Raw genomic sequence first — 16,597 nt, forward strand, 5'->3', positions numbered from 1 at the left:
CCCTCCCACTCTGCTGAGGACATGCAAGTCCTGGGCCTCCTCCACCGTCACTCCCTCACCACCTGACGCCGGGAGGAAGAATGCCTCATCTTCCACCTCAGAATACTTCAACCCCAGGGCATCAATGTGGACTTCACCAGTTTCCTTATTTCCCCTCCCCCCACCTTACCCCAGTTCCAACCTTCCAGCTCAGCACCATCATCATGACCTGTCCTACCTGACAATCCCTCTTCCCACCTATCTGCTCCACTCTCCTCTCCGACCTTTCACCTTCATCCCCACCTCCATCCACCTATTGCACTCTTAGTTACCTTCTCCCAGCCTCACCCCCCTCCCATTTATCTCTCCTCCGCAGAGGCTCTCTGCCTCATTCCTGATGTTAGACCTTAAGACCATAAGGAATAAGAAGAGGAGTGAGATGTTCAGACCCTTAATTGTGTCAGGGTTGATCTGACATTCCTCATGTCCACATTCCTGCCTTGATTCCCTGACTGATCAAGAATCTATCTATCTCAGCCTTAAATATGCACAAAGACTATGCCCCCTCAGCTCTCTGTGGCAAGAAGTTCCAAAGATACATAGTCCTCTGAGAGAAGAAATTCCTCCTTATCTCAGTTGTACATTTGCTCCCACTTTATTATGAGATGATGTCCTGTAGTCCTAGATTCTCTGGTCACACGTCTGTCCTACGTCATAGAATCCCTACATTGTGGAATCAGGCCATTTGGCCCAACAAGTCCACTGACCCTCCAAAGAGTATCCCATCCAGACCCATTCCCCTATTACTCTACATTTCCCCTGATAAACACACCTAACCTCCACATTTCTGAACACTATGGGCAAGTTAATACGGCCAATTCACCTAACCTGCACATCTTTGGACTGTGGGAGAAAACGGCAGCTCCCGGAGGAAGCCCACACAGATACAGGGACAATGTGCAAACTCCATACAGACAGTCACCTGAGGCATGTATACATTTCTAAAAGTCTTCACATGTCAAGTGTATTTCTTTGCTTGCATCATAATGTGGAGCATGATATCACAAATTACATTTCTCCTTGAAAATATATTATAATGATTCAAAGCTTCAGAAATAAGAAATTAAATCCTTAAGAAATGGAGACAACACCCTCAACTCAACTTACATTTGCCATCTGTACAGCAGTTGGCCCTGTTTTGGAGAGACTGTGATATCACATTTAAATCAAGCTCCCAATGTACATTTTGAGGCATAATTTAAATTTAATTGCTGCTCTGCATGTTTCCCAGCATTCAGAAAACCAGAATGAAAAATGTAGATGTCTTCTGCTAGCTCCAGGAGGTCAGTGCTTGCCATAGCCCTCCTTGTGAGGCAGGATCGAGAAGCAGGAGGTCTCCCCTTGAACTCTCAGGCATGCACTGATTGGATCTCTCACTTGTTCATGTGTTCAGCTTCCTCCCTCACCAAATGGAAGTCTGCATAGTGATTGCAGAGACTTCTCACAACTGATAGCTAACCTCTGATGGTCAGCAAAGGTCTGCAAGTAGCTAGTTCGCCTTTCTGTCAGCTGAAGTCTGCCGGATAGTTCAGTTGTAGTGCGTTTTACGAAAAGAGGCCAAATGAATTGGCAATTTCTCCCAGGCAGGTAAAAACAATGACTGAAGATGCTGGAAACCAGATTCTGGAGTAGAGTGGTTCTGGAAAAGCACAGCAGTTCAGGCAGCATCCGAGAAGCAGGAAAATCAACGCTTCGGGCAAAGCCCTTCATCAGAAATACAGTTGTATTCCTGATGAAGGGCTTTTGCCCGAAATGTCGATTTTCCTGCTTCTCGGATGCTCCCTGAACTGCTGTGCTTTTCCAGCACCACTCTGCTCCAATTTCTCTCAGGTAGCCAAGAATCTAATAAATTTAAGATGAGATAACATTTTCCCTGGAAAATAATTTCCAAAGTCATGTTTACTTTTTAACCCAAAAAGTCATGAAACCGATAGTAATTATAGTATATAGTTCACTAATTATAAATATTATTTACTGATGGTTACTCAGCATATAGTTCCATTCACCATGGTTCACATAATAAAGTAATACATGTCTGCCTGCAACATGACCTGGACAACACCCAGGCTTGGGCTGATAATTACAAGTAGCATTTGTCATGTGACAAACAGGTACCATCTTGAACAAAGAAGAGCTAACTACCTCCACATGACATTCAATAGTCAATCCATCCCTGAATACTTTACCCAGCAATATTCCAGATGCCATCATTGATCAGAAATTCAACTGGACTAGCTATACAACTGGTGTGGCTCAAGCAGCCCAGACTTTGAGTAGACTGCAGTGAATGGCATCCCCATCTGACTGATTTACTCTACTATCTATAAGCAACAGTGAGAGGTGTGGTGTAATGTTTGTTCAATTCTCTGGTCGGTGCATCAACAACAACACTCAAAAAATATAGCACCGTCCAGGACCATTTGATCAGCTCCTAATCCACCTCCTTAACCATTTACTCCCTTGACTATTGCCACACCCTGACTCCAAGCAGTACTATCTACAACAGTGGGTTCATTTAGGTGGGGCAATAGAATGGCATCTCATCTTTCACTTGGGGATCCTGCAGCTTCTAAGACTCAACATTGAGTTTTCTTACCCACTCCCACAACCTGGTCTTGTCATGACATGGGTTGTTTTCAGCATAAACAAACCATTCTCACTCAACTCTTAGTTCCATTGTCACATCACATAGATTGCTTTTCGTACAGCCTACCATTCTTTCCTATTCTTTGCACTCATTATCACTTACTCAGCTTCTCTTCTGTACTGACCTACTATCAATAATCCCCTAGTCTGCCCACCCCTTTCATATATCTATCTCTCTCTTCTCTGGGCTCCTTCTCCAAATCTCTGCTCACTTCTTTCCACACCCCTACCCCTTTATAATATCACTTTTTCCTAGCTGCTATTGGTTCTGCCGATGAGTCATTAGACTCAAAACATTAAATCTGCTTTCTCTGCATGGATGCTTCCAGATCTGCTGAGTTTCTCCAGCAATTTTGTTTCTATTACTTAAATATTATGCTATACATGCTGAAATTTTGTTAACATGGACAAGGAGGTGGGAATTGGAAAGCCTTTATTAAAAAACAGAACTGATTAAAAGGTGGGAAGGAAGTAAAGAGGTATGTACTTTGGGGAGATGTTTGTCATTTCCCACTGGGCATGACAACCAGACCTTACATCCCTCACATCCTCTCCAATTCCTCTGCAGTCCTCACTTTCTCCAATTCCTTCTCTGTCCACTATCTCTTACTGATCACTTTCTGTGGTTCCATCTTGGCCCATTCCAGGGCCCACGTGAAGTCACAGCAGTGACCACTGGTCAAGTTGGCTGGCACATCTCCAAGGGAAGGTCTTTTAACTGAAGGATAAAAATCTAATTCTCGTTTTCTTCAGGCCACCCACAGCTTATTACAGCTGCAAAATGACTATGATGGAGGGTTCAGGATCACAATTTATTCTGGGGCAGAAAGCAGTACAATTTAGCCTACAGCCTCCATTAGCTGGAACAGTGATACATCAGGTACATGGAAGACTATCACATCCATGCATCCTTGCTCCTGCTCTAGCTTATGTATCATTCCAGCTTAAAGTAACATCATTATTTCTTCATTGCCATTGGGTCAAAATCCTGGGATTCCTCACATTATACAAATATCATTAAAAACATTATCTCAATTGACATATGGCTTAAGTGTGTAAAATGTTGATGGTGGAAGTACCATTATCTCAGTAAAAGATTTGTAAAATTACAACGTTTTATCAATGTGATTATCTAAAAATCTTCTTAATGTACGTTTTCCTCATTTCATGTTTGAATATTGCGGGTTAAACAAGTTAAGAAAAATTGGTTAAAGACTTACTTGCTCTATGTCTTGACTCCTGTTTGTGCAGTGTTCTCCTGCAAGCCCATTTGGAGAAACATATTTGTACTTTGTACAGTAATTACATGACCTCAGATGCAGTTATTTTCTGTTTAGAGGCATTGGCCATTAAAACCTGAAAATAGCACATAGATTCCAAACTTTGCAGGTGAATCTGTGTACATTTTGAGAAATGTAAGAGAGCCAGTTACTATAACAAACAGCAAGGAATAATTAACCTCAGTTTGCAATTTGGTATTAACAGCTTTGAATTTTCCACTCCCTGTGAAGATAAAAGTCATCATAACACAGAATTGGAATTCCTTCAAATCATCAAATCATCAAATTGTGAGATAGCCTGAAAATTGAATAGAAACCTGGGCAAATAAAATATCCTGCTATGAGCTCACTTTTGTTGAAGGAAGATAAACCAATGATCAAGAAAGCTATTGATATGTGCTGAAGCTCTAAGATTGTCAATCATCAGCTACAGAGTATTGATGGGTAATGAATGAGCTTTGCACTACTTTCAGAGACAGTTGATAGGGTGGCTCAGTGGTTAACACTACTGCCTCACAACACCAGAGACCTGGGTTCAGTTCCACCCTCGGGTGACTGTCTGTGTGGAGTTGGCACCTTCTCCCCATGCCTGGACGGGTTTCCTCTAGGTGCTCCTGTTTCCTCCCAAAGCCCAAAGATGTTCAGGTAAGGTGGATTGGCCATGCTAAATTGCCCATTGTGTCCAGGGATGTGCAAGCTGGATGAATTAGCCGTGGGAAATGTGGGGTTACAAGTCTGGATGAGATGCTGATCGGACTTGATAGACTGAATGGCCTATTTCCACACAGCAGGGATTCTATGAAAAAGGCCAATGCAATGGAGGAAAACAACAGAAGTTATTTCCAGAAAGGTGAACAGAACACAGGATTAAATAATATTGAAAATACCATGTGAAGTAAATGGAAGCCAATCCAACATGAGAAAGCAGTGCTAGAATTGTAGGAAGATGAATCGTTTGCATGCATTTGTTTTAGCAGCAGAGTAAGCCTGTAAAGATGGCTGAAGGAGAGATATGGGATGATGGTTTTGTCAAATCACCTTACTTTATTAAACAGATTCCATTATCTGGTCACAGGGAGAAAAATAGTTTGTGACGTTAGAATGAAGGCTTCAGCATCAGAGCATCAAATGAATGTGAAATGTTAAACAATTCATTGGTGCTTTGTGCAACATCATGGGCTTTGCAGACTTGCATGTGGTGGCTCAAGGTGATGACACAAAAATGAAGCCTTTGAAGGTAAGGGTTGAGGCAAATGATGGAACGGTTCTCCTCTCAAGAGGACAACCGAAGCTGAGAGCTCAAAGCAATGGGAAGAACAAAGATCTGCAGTTCCAGATAATCGACAATAATGAAACTTCATTCATCTCAACTAGAGCAAGTTCAATGCTCAGACTTGTAACCCAACACATACCAGAAGAGATTTGCAGCATTATTCAGGACAGCAAGCCATTGATTGCTGAACGGATCCTAAAATATGTAAAATGTTTTCATAGGAATTGGATGTGCTCCTAGTTAGCATCTTCTTGAAGTAGATGAGAGTTTGAGACCAACATAGGGTCTGGTGAGGAGAGTTCCAACTGCCTTCAAATCCTGCCTGTATGATGTGATAGAAGAGCTGCAAAAGAGGGGAGTAATAAAGAAAGTGGCGACTGCTGCTGGATTGGCAGCATGGTAGCAATAAAAATACCTGCAAAGCTGAGAGCAAACACAGGTCAAAAGAATCTCAATATTGCTTTAAGGAGATCTTGCTGCACCATACTAACCTGAAATGTTGCTATAAATGGTCTTGACTATTTTAGATGTAAAGAATTGTTACGAAGTCTTTTTGGTCTACCTTCTGAACACTATTTGGGAGATACTGATGGTTGTGTATGCCTTTTGTCATTTCCATTTCTCCAGAAGAGAATCAGCACAAACTGCATTAGATGGTAAATGATCTTTCTGAAGTGGTAGCAATGAATAGTCCGCTAGTCTATGGATGCAGAGATACAACAGAAGATGCCAAACCACAAACAGAATCTTGAGAAACGGGAAGGGAGAGCTTTTCAGATGAACCAGAAGCTGACCAAGAAAAAAATGCAGTAAAGGTGACTGAAGTCAATTACATAGCTCATGCACCTAATGTGAAAATGCTTGACCATTATCCTGAAAAGGTGAAAACTGTATTAAAGACATAGAGACCAACAAATGAGAAAGTCATACAGTAATTTATTAGATTTATGAACCACTTACCAAAGTTCTTGTCTAATTTGTCATTGGAGTACAAACCTCCACACATGTTCATTGTAAAGGTTGACCAAAGGTTGGAGCACTAAGTAAAGAACAGCCTTCACTTGCATCAAGCAACTAGTGTTTATCATACTGATGCTATGTCAATGAGGAATTCACATTGCAATGTGATGCTAGAGAGACAGGACTTGGAGCAATCAAAGCCAACCATTGAGTTTATATCCATTACATTAGTACAAACTGAACAATATTGGCTGGAGCTGGAATATCACTACAAGAACAAGCAGATACCAGATGAGCAGCTTGAAACTTGCACATGTCCCATGAGCAGTAATGAATATTTTAAAGAATATGGATACAATATGCACGCAGGGACAGGTGAACATGGGATAGATGAGAAAGGACAATGAGGTTTTCTTCATCAGTGAAAGTTTTTTCTTACATCCATGTTTGGTATGATGATGCTGTGGCTTTAAGAGGTTATTCTGCCTTTTTTTAAAAATAGGTTATAAGGCAGAGGCGTTGAACAGTCTACCAAAATCACAACAATAAACAGCTGGAAAGGCCTTGTTTTTTTTTAAGTTGGAACAATAGGAACAGCCTGGATGGGTGTGACCAGTTCTCACAGAGCAGGATTTCGAGTTTTTGTTTAGGTTTTAGGTTTAGCTTTAATCAGTTGCTTTTGTGGGTTTGAAAAAGTGGAAGCTGTCTTTCCCCTCTCTCGATTACAGCCAAAAGCTGTGGGTTCTCTTCCTTGGCTGTTAAATTGCATATGAGACAAAATCTGTTTTTCTGAATTTGCCTTTTTTACTAAAGGGTGTGTTTATGGGATGTTACTATATTGGAACAGTTAACTAGTAATACTTACTATACCTATTATTCTGTTACGTTTTCCCAATAGAGTTAAGTTATTTTAACTTAATTTGGCTATATTTTAACTGTAATGTTTAAATAAATTTGTATTTTGCTTAATGATGAATAGTTTGGCCAGCCACATTGCATCTGGAACACAACATTTTACATTTATCTTAAGAAAAAGCTAGGCTCTAGGCTATCTTCATAAAATATTTGAATGGTCTGGTCCATAACAATGGCTTGCAGATTTGTTTTTATATGAAAGGGTGCACTGTAACTTGCCATAGTTAACTCATGTGAATTTGGATATAGTTCATTTCAGTTTACAGACAGCACCATTAAAGTGGCGTGTAGAGCACTGCCCACAAGAAATCTGCCCTTCTATCTCTAAGCACTGTACAGTTAGCTCAGTAAAATGTGTAATACTATCACTTTATATAGTTTACATTATACATTCCCTCAGTATGTTTCTTTGTAACTAACTGCTATCACATTAAGGCTGCAGTAGATATGTGGTAGTCATCAGAAACTGCAACATCATGGCAGAATGCTTGCAGTTAATTAAATATTTTATGCATTTAACAGATTATGCCACATTGAAGACAGTTATTTGTTGACAGCAACTAAGTGGGAAATGTTCATAAGCTACCAATCAAAATGTGGCCATAGCACTGAAATAATCAACATGAAAGCAATGCAGCAAAAGTGAACAACTCTGAACGCAAGCAACCTGAACTGGAAACAGAAATGCCAGAAATTCACTGAGGCTAGAAACAGTCAATAGGACAATCAATGTCTGAGAGAAGAGTACAAAGATCAGTTTCAATGAGGAGATGCTGCCTCCCTGCTGTTGTGACTTTTCTTGCCAAAATAAATAAAATGGAATTAAGAAGGTGAATGTGATTGCAAAAGTGTCAGAGCATTCAGCATATTTGTGCCAATGGGGTTTTGAGCAGACAAGGCAGATACAAATTTAATTTGGGACAAATTGGGCAATTTCAAATTCAGTGCTTAAGTTTAACATTTAATAGTCCCTAATGCATTGTTGTCTTTTTTACACACTACTCCTAAAGGTGTTGCATATTACTCTTCTTTGTCATATAATAATCAGAAAATTAGCAAAACTATTTTTAAAAATTCTTTCATGGAATATGAATGTCACTGCCTATGGCAGCATTGTTTGCTCAACCCTAATTGTCCTTGAACAGCAGTGGTCAGCCACCATCTTAAACTACTGCAGTCCATCTGGTGTAGATCCACGTACAGCGCTGTTAAAGATGGGGTTTCACAATTTTGACCCAGTGCCTGTTCAGTTCCAAGTCAGGATGGTGTGTGGGTTGAATGGAAACTTGCAACTGGGTCAGCCATGGCTATGCTGTAAGCTTTGCTAAAAGGATTTGGACTGTGATAATGGTAAATGAGGTGATTAGAATGCAATTCAAGATCTGCATATACATATTCTCCATAATGAATGTACATACTTAAATGTTCATAATGAAGGGAGGTACAGAATATCACACTGTAGTCATTTCTGTACAGTATATTGAAGTTCTCTTTTCTGAAGCCTGTTCATGCCCAGACATTGAATTATTTCCCTAATAACCCTTTACAACAGGAATGTTGTATCCATTCAAGCAGATTTATTAAAAATTGTCTGACTGTTATTGTGTTCAAAGCAATGTTGCTTGCAGGAAGCTTGTATGCAGAATAGTGTTAAAAACTACGTTATCCTTATTTATTTACTACAATTAGCAATGTATGGTGTTACGTAGACTGGGTGAAACAGAAACCAGTCTTTCTTGTATTCTACCACCCTGTTTGTTAATTAATCAAATTGTTTTATTATGATACAAATAAGAGTCAAAAACATAATTACTTCTATAACAATTGAGTGTGGACTTTGTGTGTAAATGTTTGTTCCAGATAGGTTTATCATAAGCAGAACTCCTTTTAAATCCTTCCACTGTCTATCCCTGCTTCCTTCATTATTGTTCGGTAATAGACGTATGTACTTAACACAGGCACCTAAACAAAAGAAAAGGCAGGTGTTTGAAGTTTACCTAAAATTCAGCAGCTCATTTTTAAAGGAAGGGAAGCAATTTGTTTTTGCCTTGGCTACAAAAGATCTGTCGAAAATAAGGAAGTTGAAAATTTATTTCTACATTCTCACTTTGACTTTGACAAACAATTCAAGCCATCATCTTAATTATTATTCTCAACGATACACAATGTTCATAGATCTGCGTAGCTTCTGTCGACTTGGCTAAACCTTTCCATGACTTGCATAAGATGACTGTAAACCTTGCAGTATTTGCACTGAGATCTAGGCCTGAGATAAGTTGACTTAATAATCCACTAGCTCTGACTGATTAGAATTCCTCTCTTAACTCTTCAGAGAAACGGACAGAGGGAAGAAAAATTTCATAAATATTTATAGTGTTTACAAAATGTTTGTGCTGCATTTAGTCATTCTGATTAAATACTAAAATCACAGGGAACTCTCCAATGTTGATTGCAGTGAATGGCAATATATTCAGCAGAGTGACTGCTTTTGCTGCTCATTCACGAAGGCAGGATGCAACAGATGTTCACCTGGACGACCAAACCTCTTGAAAGCAATAACTCCATATGTTGAGGGGACTGCAGCTTGTTCTGCTTCTTGGACTGACAGTGGTGCTTAGCAATGACAATTCAACAAGTTGGGGAGGGGGTTAAATTGGTGGGTGAACACAGTCTTAATTTAATGAAGTACAATGAGCTTTGGGAAGTAAACTAAAAATCTTAAGCCTGACAGAAAACATATATAATGATAGGCAGAGAAACTATTTTCAAAACAGGAAACTGAAATAATAATCTATTAGCAATAAAGCATTTTATAAATGCCACTGGAATGTCAGAAGGGATATTCAATCCCATTGCAATATAAACTAAAATAACTTTAAAAGTTGAAGAATAAAAATCAATATTCTGAACAATAAATGGGTGTAGGGAAATCACTTATATCCAAGCAAATTTCTAGAAACAACCTCTCAGGTTTCATGTGTAAAATGATTGAGAAGTCATTTAGAGGTGAAATGACATTGGCCTTTCTTGAATACACACAGCAGACAGTGGCCCTTAGTTCAGATTACTGGCACAAATTCATCAGCGCTGATAGCAAGTGGTCTGCTCTGCTTGCCTGGTCAGCTTGTTACTTATCAAACAGCACACTTGTGAGGAACAGAGCTGCCAAGCACTACTCAAGTCTTTTTTTTCGTAGCTGCATGTGAAAACTCCATTTGTCCTTTATCTTCAGCCTTGTCTGTTAGTATTCCCCTGACAATGTGTGTTATGGGAGGTCCTTGTAGCCATAGAGAGAGCAATGCAGCAGCTAAGCGACATGGGTCCACAGCAGTCCATCTACTTTATCCCTTTACTGATCTTTTTTTTCTGAATCCTAATGACATGTGAGTTGCCATGAAAATGTTGATGAAATATTTGCTCAGAAGACAGCTCTGGGCAAGGCTGATAACCTATCTCTGTTTGAGTTTGGCTTCCCATATTCTAATAATCATCTTCTGTCTGTTTGGATTATTGATTGGTTTGCCAAGAAAGTGGCCTTGTCATCAATGAACAAGGTCAAATCAAACAAAAAGAATGGAGAGAACTGGGGCATATTGGAATTATTTGTATCAGAGTACGAAGGTTCTTTCAGGGTCATAGGCCAAGCTGTCGATCTCTTCTTATCACGTGCAACCCTCAGCCTATTTTTAAGTGTCACAGGACGGCTGAGGAGATGTCTTTAATTCCTAGCTTGAATCACCTCCACAAACAAGGCATTGTCTATTTTGCTTAGTTTTCATGTGATCAGCTATTAATAGTATACTGAGCCCTCCAACCCTAAATTCTAACTTCCCCTTGTCCTTATATATATCAGCCTGCTTGCAGTAGTGGCAGATGACCTGCCATTGTCAAGCTGACTTGGCACAGTTTTGTTCTGTTCTTAGCCAGGCTTATTGTTCAGCTCAAGTATGACACAGGCATGCAAGACTCTTGCTGACACTTTGACTTTAACCGTTGTATCCCATTAATCAATCGGCATAGAAACTGAGCTACATCTGTTTGGAAAAAGTGACTTTCGTCTGGATAAACATACTAATATATAATCCTTAAACAAACTGAAAGGTGAAGACAGCTTTTAATCTTCACTGATAATAACAATTATCAAAACTTCCTTTTAATGAAATAACATATTCATTTTAATCTTTTAAAAACTCTGATAGTATATATTTTTCATCTGCTTGTACCAGCTGTCTTTCAGATGTGTGAAAATTCTGTTTATATGACAATCCCTCTATATACTCTGGCATTTGTCCAATGTTATCTACAGTTGAGTTTGACCGATAAAAAGTAATTTTCATGGGAGAATAATTCAGCAGGATTTACTCAGTACTGATATTATCGTTAGAAACAAAATCCATATAAACTACAAACACTTGAAAAACAGTTAACATATGAGATGCAATTATACTGTGTGTAATATTTATTTATAATATGGTTGGTAATAGACTAGATGTGAAAAATAGAGAATGAAGCACACCTACAGATATATTACCCCATATACGTTGTTAAGGCCGAATTGATTTATGCCACTAAAGAGGGCTGTCTATATTGTTCAATATGCTTAATATCATTTTAATTAGTTAAAGAATTGGCACAGAAAGGAAAGGAGGGACATTTAACATTAAAGCATTTAAGCTAGAACTTAAGCAATATTGGCATTAGATATTCGAATTCTGCCTAGAGAACTTGTAGCAATGAGTCAGAAAACACAAACTCAATTATTTTCCCCTTTTCTTAAGGTTATCTTGAATTTAAAAGCAACGATGAGTCCAGGACGTGTCTGCTTCACAAGTTGGTTGCTTTGACTAGAACCTCCATTGAATGTTAATTCATTTTGAAGAGAAACTCATGAAAGGAAGGAAAGTGGGACAAAACCCTTAACTTGCATGCTGCAGATTCAAACCCAACTCCAGCACCTGAATTGAATTGAATTGAATTGAACTTATTGTCATGTGTATCGAGGCACAGTGAGCAATACAGGCAGATCATGTAGGCACTCCAATACCATACTGAGGGAGCACTGCACTACTGGAAGTTGCATCTTTTGATAAGAAATTAGTCAGAAGTCACACGACACCAGGTTATAGTCCAACAGGTTATTTGAAATCACAAATTTTCAGAGCGCTGTTCGTTCACCACCTGGTGTTGGGTGTCTTCAGAATTTGACCACCCCAGTCCAACACTGGCATCTCCAGATCATGGATAAGTTATTAAATTAACGTTTTGTCTGCCCTCTCAGGTTGCTGTAAAACATATTATGCCAATATTTCAAAGAATAGCAGGAGAGTTAACCCTGGTGAAGTGGCCAATATTTATCTCTCACTCAATACCACAACAACGTATTATCTTGTAATTATAACATTGCTGTTTGTAGAAGCTGGTATATACACAAATTGGCTGTCTTAGGTCCTTACAACAGAGAATAGACTTTTAAGGTATTTCACTGGTAAAGTTAAAAATCACACAACATCAGGTTATAGTCCAATAGGTTTATTTGGAAGCACTAGCTTTCGGACTGCAGCTCCTTCCTCATGTGGTTGTGGAGTAGTCCACAATCACCTGATGAATGAGCAATGCTCTGATAGCTAGTGCTTCCAAATAAACCTGTTGGACTATAACCTGGTTTTGCGTGATTTTTGACTTTGTACACCCCAGTCCAACACCGGCTCTTCCAATTCATTGGTAAAGTAACTCAGGATATCCTACAATCACAAACTAAGACACTTTCCCTGATCTTGTGACACGTAGGGAAGATAAGCATCTGCTTTGTCTGTCGGCATAGTTTTTCCTGAAACAGGTTGGTTAGTCTGTCACCAGAGACTATGGCTTCAGCCGTGCCACTCCTCACAAAGCGTGGTTCTCTAGGACCCAGCTGCCAGATAATCAATCGATCTGGCCATCTTACAAATGCAGCTAACTTGGCCATCAGTTAAGAAGTTGTATCCAGACCTTTGATTTAGCAGCAGGGACATCATGAGATCAAGCATGAAAGGGAAAGGCACTATATAAATGCAAGTATTTATTTTGTGTGAAGTCATCCTTTAACTCCCAAAATGAAAGAGTCCTCTTTTCAGGAACATTGATCATTAAGAGATGCCACAGTCTGCAAATATGTATTTTGTTCAGTTTAACTGCTTTATGGCACACTGTCCAACACACAAATGACATACAATTATAAATATGGACATGAGATAAGACTACATAGAAAAATGGCAATATGAAAATATGGTTATTATTTCATCTGCATACTCTTCTAAGATGAAACACATCCATCTTAACAGATATCTAACATAAGCAAGGCTGCTCACTTCTGCATGTGCTTTCTTTTAAATATAAGCAATGTCAGATATTTATTATCATAAACGTGTCATATAAATGTTTGCTGATATGGTTAAAGATCTTTTATAGAACAAATAAAGACTACCAGCCTCAAGAATTGAAATCAAACCACAATAATTCAATGCCATATTAACAGCTATTATAGCAGTAAAAATAACAGCTTTCCTAATATATCAGGATGCTAAGGGGATATGTGGACTATTAAAGACTAATGTTGGAGATATTGTAATAGATGTTAAGGCAGTGGTAGACAGGTTAAAACACTATTTGTTTCCTCAATGAAAAAAAAGGAAATGCCAGGAGTTCAAGGAAACCAAATAATAAGTCAAGGGGGAAATTTCACTTGATAATATAAGTAAATGTGTGGTAAATGGAGAAAATAATGGGAATTAAGATGGATAAATTGACAGGATCTGTTGGTTTTCATCCAGGCTATGAAAGGAACAGATGGAGAAGGAGCGTCATCTATAGCTTTCCACAGCTTTAAATTTAGTGTTCAGGTTTTAGATTGGAGAATTCTAGATGTCAATCTGTGGAGACAGAATTTCATGGAATGGGAAGTGTCAAACTGCAAGTCCCTCCTGACAGAAATGATGGAATCCAGCCAATCCATGTTAAACAAGGCGACCTCCCTCAGCAATAAAACAGTGCAAGTGACTTTCAGTAGATCAGACTGGGACATCTGCACCCTCAGGGAGAAAAATCCTGTCTGTGGGAGCTACCAGCTAATCTATTTGGCCAATATCTCGAACAGTCTCAACAGCAGCAAAACTCAGATTGTGAAAAGTGCTGGAACTGTGATGACTAAACTTCCACGATGACAACATGGTGCCTTAAGGAGATAGATCAGGTAGTCTGAGGGGTAGTGGTGTAGTGAAGGATGTTGAGGGGAGGGGAGGAGGATGAGAGGTGGCCAGGCAGAGACTGACAAAGGGAGGATAACATCATGGGGGAAAGGCCGCCATCATGCATGCAGTGCAGTCCCAATGGATGTACATCCCCTTCTGTCCAAGGTTTTACTCAGTCTTCTTAGACAAAAGGCCCACAACGTCTGGCCCTAACAATGGTATGATGTAAGCAGTTAAATTTTCAGATAAATTGAATGGTAATGAAGCCAAACCTCCTCTTAATTGTCTTTTCAAAATGCCGAGAAAGCGGCTGATTTTGGCTTCTGACCACCTACTAGTTTATGTAGCTGTAGTCAGGGTGGGCATGATGGCAGTGAAATAGACAGCCATCATATTTTACATGTCCCACTGAAAACATACCCAGTGGTGAAGAGCACACAAGAAATGTGACATTGTCTAGTACAATGCAGCTCTGATAATTAGCATCAATCCTTCATTTTAGACACTCACTTCCAATATATACCCAGTGGCAGCAGTGTATGCCATCTACAAGATGTACTGTAGCAACATACCAAAGTTCATCACCACCACATCCAACATCTCTAACTGCTACTATCTAGGCGAGCAAGAGCAATGAACACATGTGGATACCACTCTCCAACTTCCCCTTCAAGCCAATAGTTACAGTTTTGAAACATATCACCTTTCCTTCACTTTCACTGGGTTAAAATCCTGGATCATTCTTCCAGCAGCACAGCGAGTCTACTTACAATACGCACTGCAGCAATCAGCAAGGCAACAGACTGCCTCTCAATTAAAGGCGAGTAACAAATGCTGGCCTTGCAAAGCAACCCTCATACGTCAAAATGGATTTTAAAAAGTCTAGTTAAATTTATTGAAGAGGTGACTAAAGAGTTGTCTATGTGGACTTACAGAAGCCATCTGTTAAAGTTCCGCACAACAAAGTATTAGCAAAACTTAAAAAGCACAGAATTGAAAATAACTTTGTGATATGGAGCAAACAACGTGGTTTAAAAAAACAGAGAGCTGCACTTTCAAGTTTGAAGATGACACTGAAGGTCGAAGACAGGGTAAGTTGCATAGTTGGGAGCAACAAGATATAAGGCATAAAGACAAATTAAGCATATGGATAATGTTATGAATCTGGGTTTTGTAAGAAGATTAAGTTTTAAATTATCTCTGTAATTTAAGGTAAAATGGTCAGGTACGGTCAACATAATTCCGTTGACAGGAAGCAAGTAATGCAGTGTTCCATTAAGTTTGCTTCTTAACCAGGCCCCTATCTGCTTATAGTTGGACATTCTTCCATGGCCTAATTTCTAGAATGGAATATTGCAGTGGCCAGAAATGTGTTGGGTTGGAAGCGTGATTTCAATTCTAACTTCTTGTCTAACCTTTCCTGCCTGTAACAAAACCAGAAAGTGCTGGAGGAACTCAGCAGGTCTGGTAGCATCTGCAGACGCTGACTTGCCAGCATCTGCAGTCCTCACTATCTCTAAGCATCTGTAGAGGGAAAGACAGAGTTAACATTTCGAGTCCAGAGACCCTTTGTCAGACTAGACTTGAAATATTAATGCAGTGTATTTCTCTACAGATCCTACCAACCCTCCTGAGTTTCTGACTCTCTTTCAGATTTCCAGCTTCTGCCGTTCTTTGTCTTGTTTTAGCTTTTCCTGCCTGTCATGGCATTGTTGGAGATGTTAAAACGAAGGTCTAAATATCCCAAGGCACCACTGAAGTGAAATGGGAAGTTTAGGAGAGGAGACCAAATGAAGAATTTGAAGAGACTTTTAAGGGCATGAAGGGAAGGAATGAGGTGGAGGCACTTTGGGAAACATTGAGATTTAGCGATGGAGGACCATGAAAACTGAACTTCCTGTCACTGAAGGTGAAATGAAAGGTGAAGTGTAAGAAGGCTGAGATGGGAAGCTGAGACAGGGTGGCCTGATGGCACAGTGATCAGCGTTGCTGCCTCACATGCCAGGGACCCGGGTTCGATTCCATCTTGGGTGTGGAGATTGCAGATTATCCCCATGCCTGTGTGGGTTTCTTCAGGGTGCTCCAGTTTCATCCTATAATCCAAAGATGTGCAGGTTAAATGGATTGAGTCAAAATGTGTGGCACTGGGAAAAGCACAGCAGGTCAGGCAGCATCCGAGGATACCCAGAATGTCCAGGGATTTGCAGGCTAGGTGGATTAGCCACAGTAAATGTGGGGTTATGAGGATGGAGTGGTGG

The sequence above is a fragment of the Chiloscyllium plagiosum genome, chromosome 9, assembly GCF_004010195.1.
Source record: "Chiloscyllium plagiosum isolate BGI_BamShark_2017 chromosome 9, ASM401019v2, whole genome shotgun sequence".
NCBI classification, from domain to species: domain Eukaryota; kingdom Metazoa; phylum Chordata; class Chondrichthyes; order Orectolobiformes; family Hemiscylliidae; genus Chiloscyllium; species Chiloscyllium plagiosum.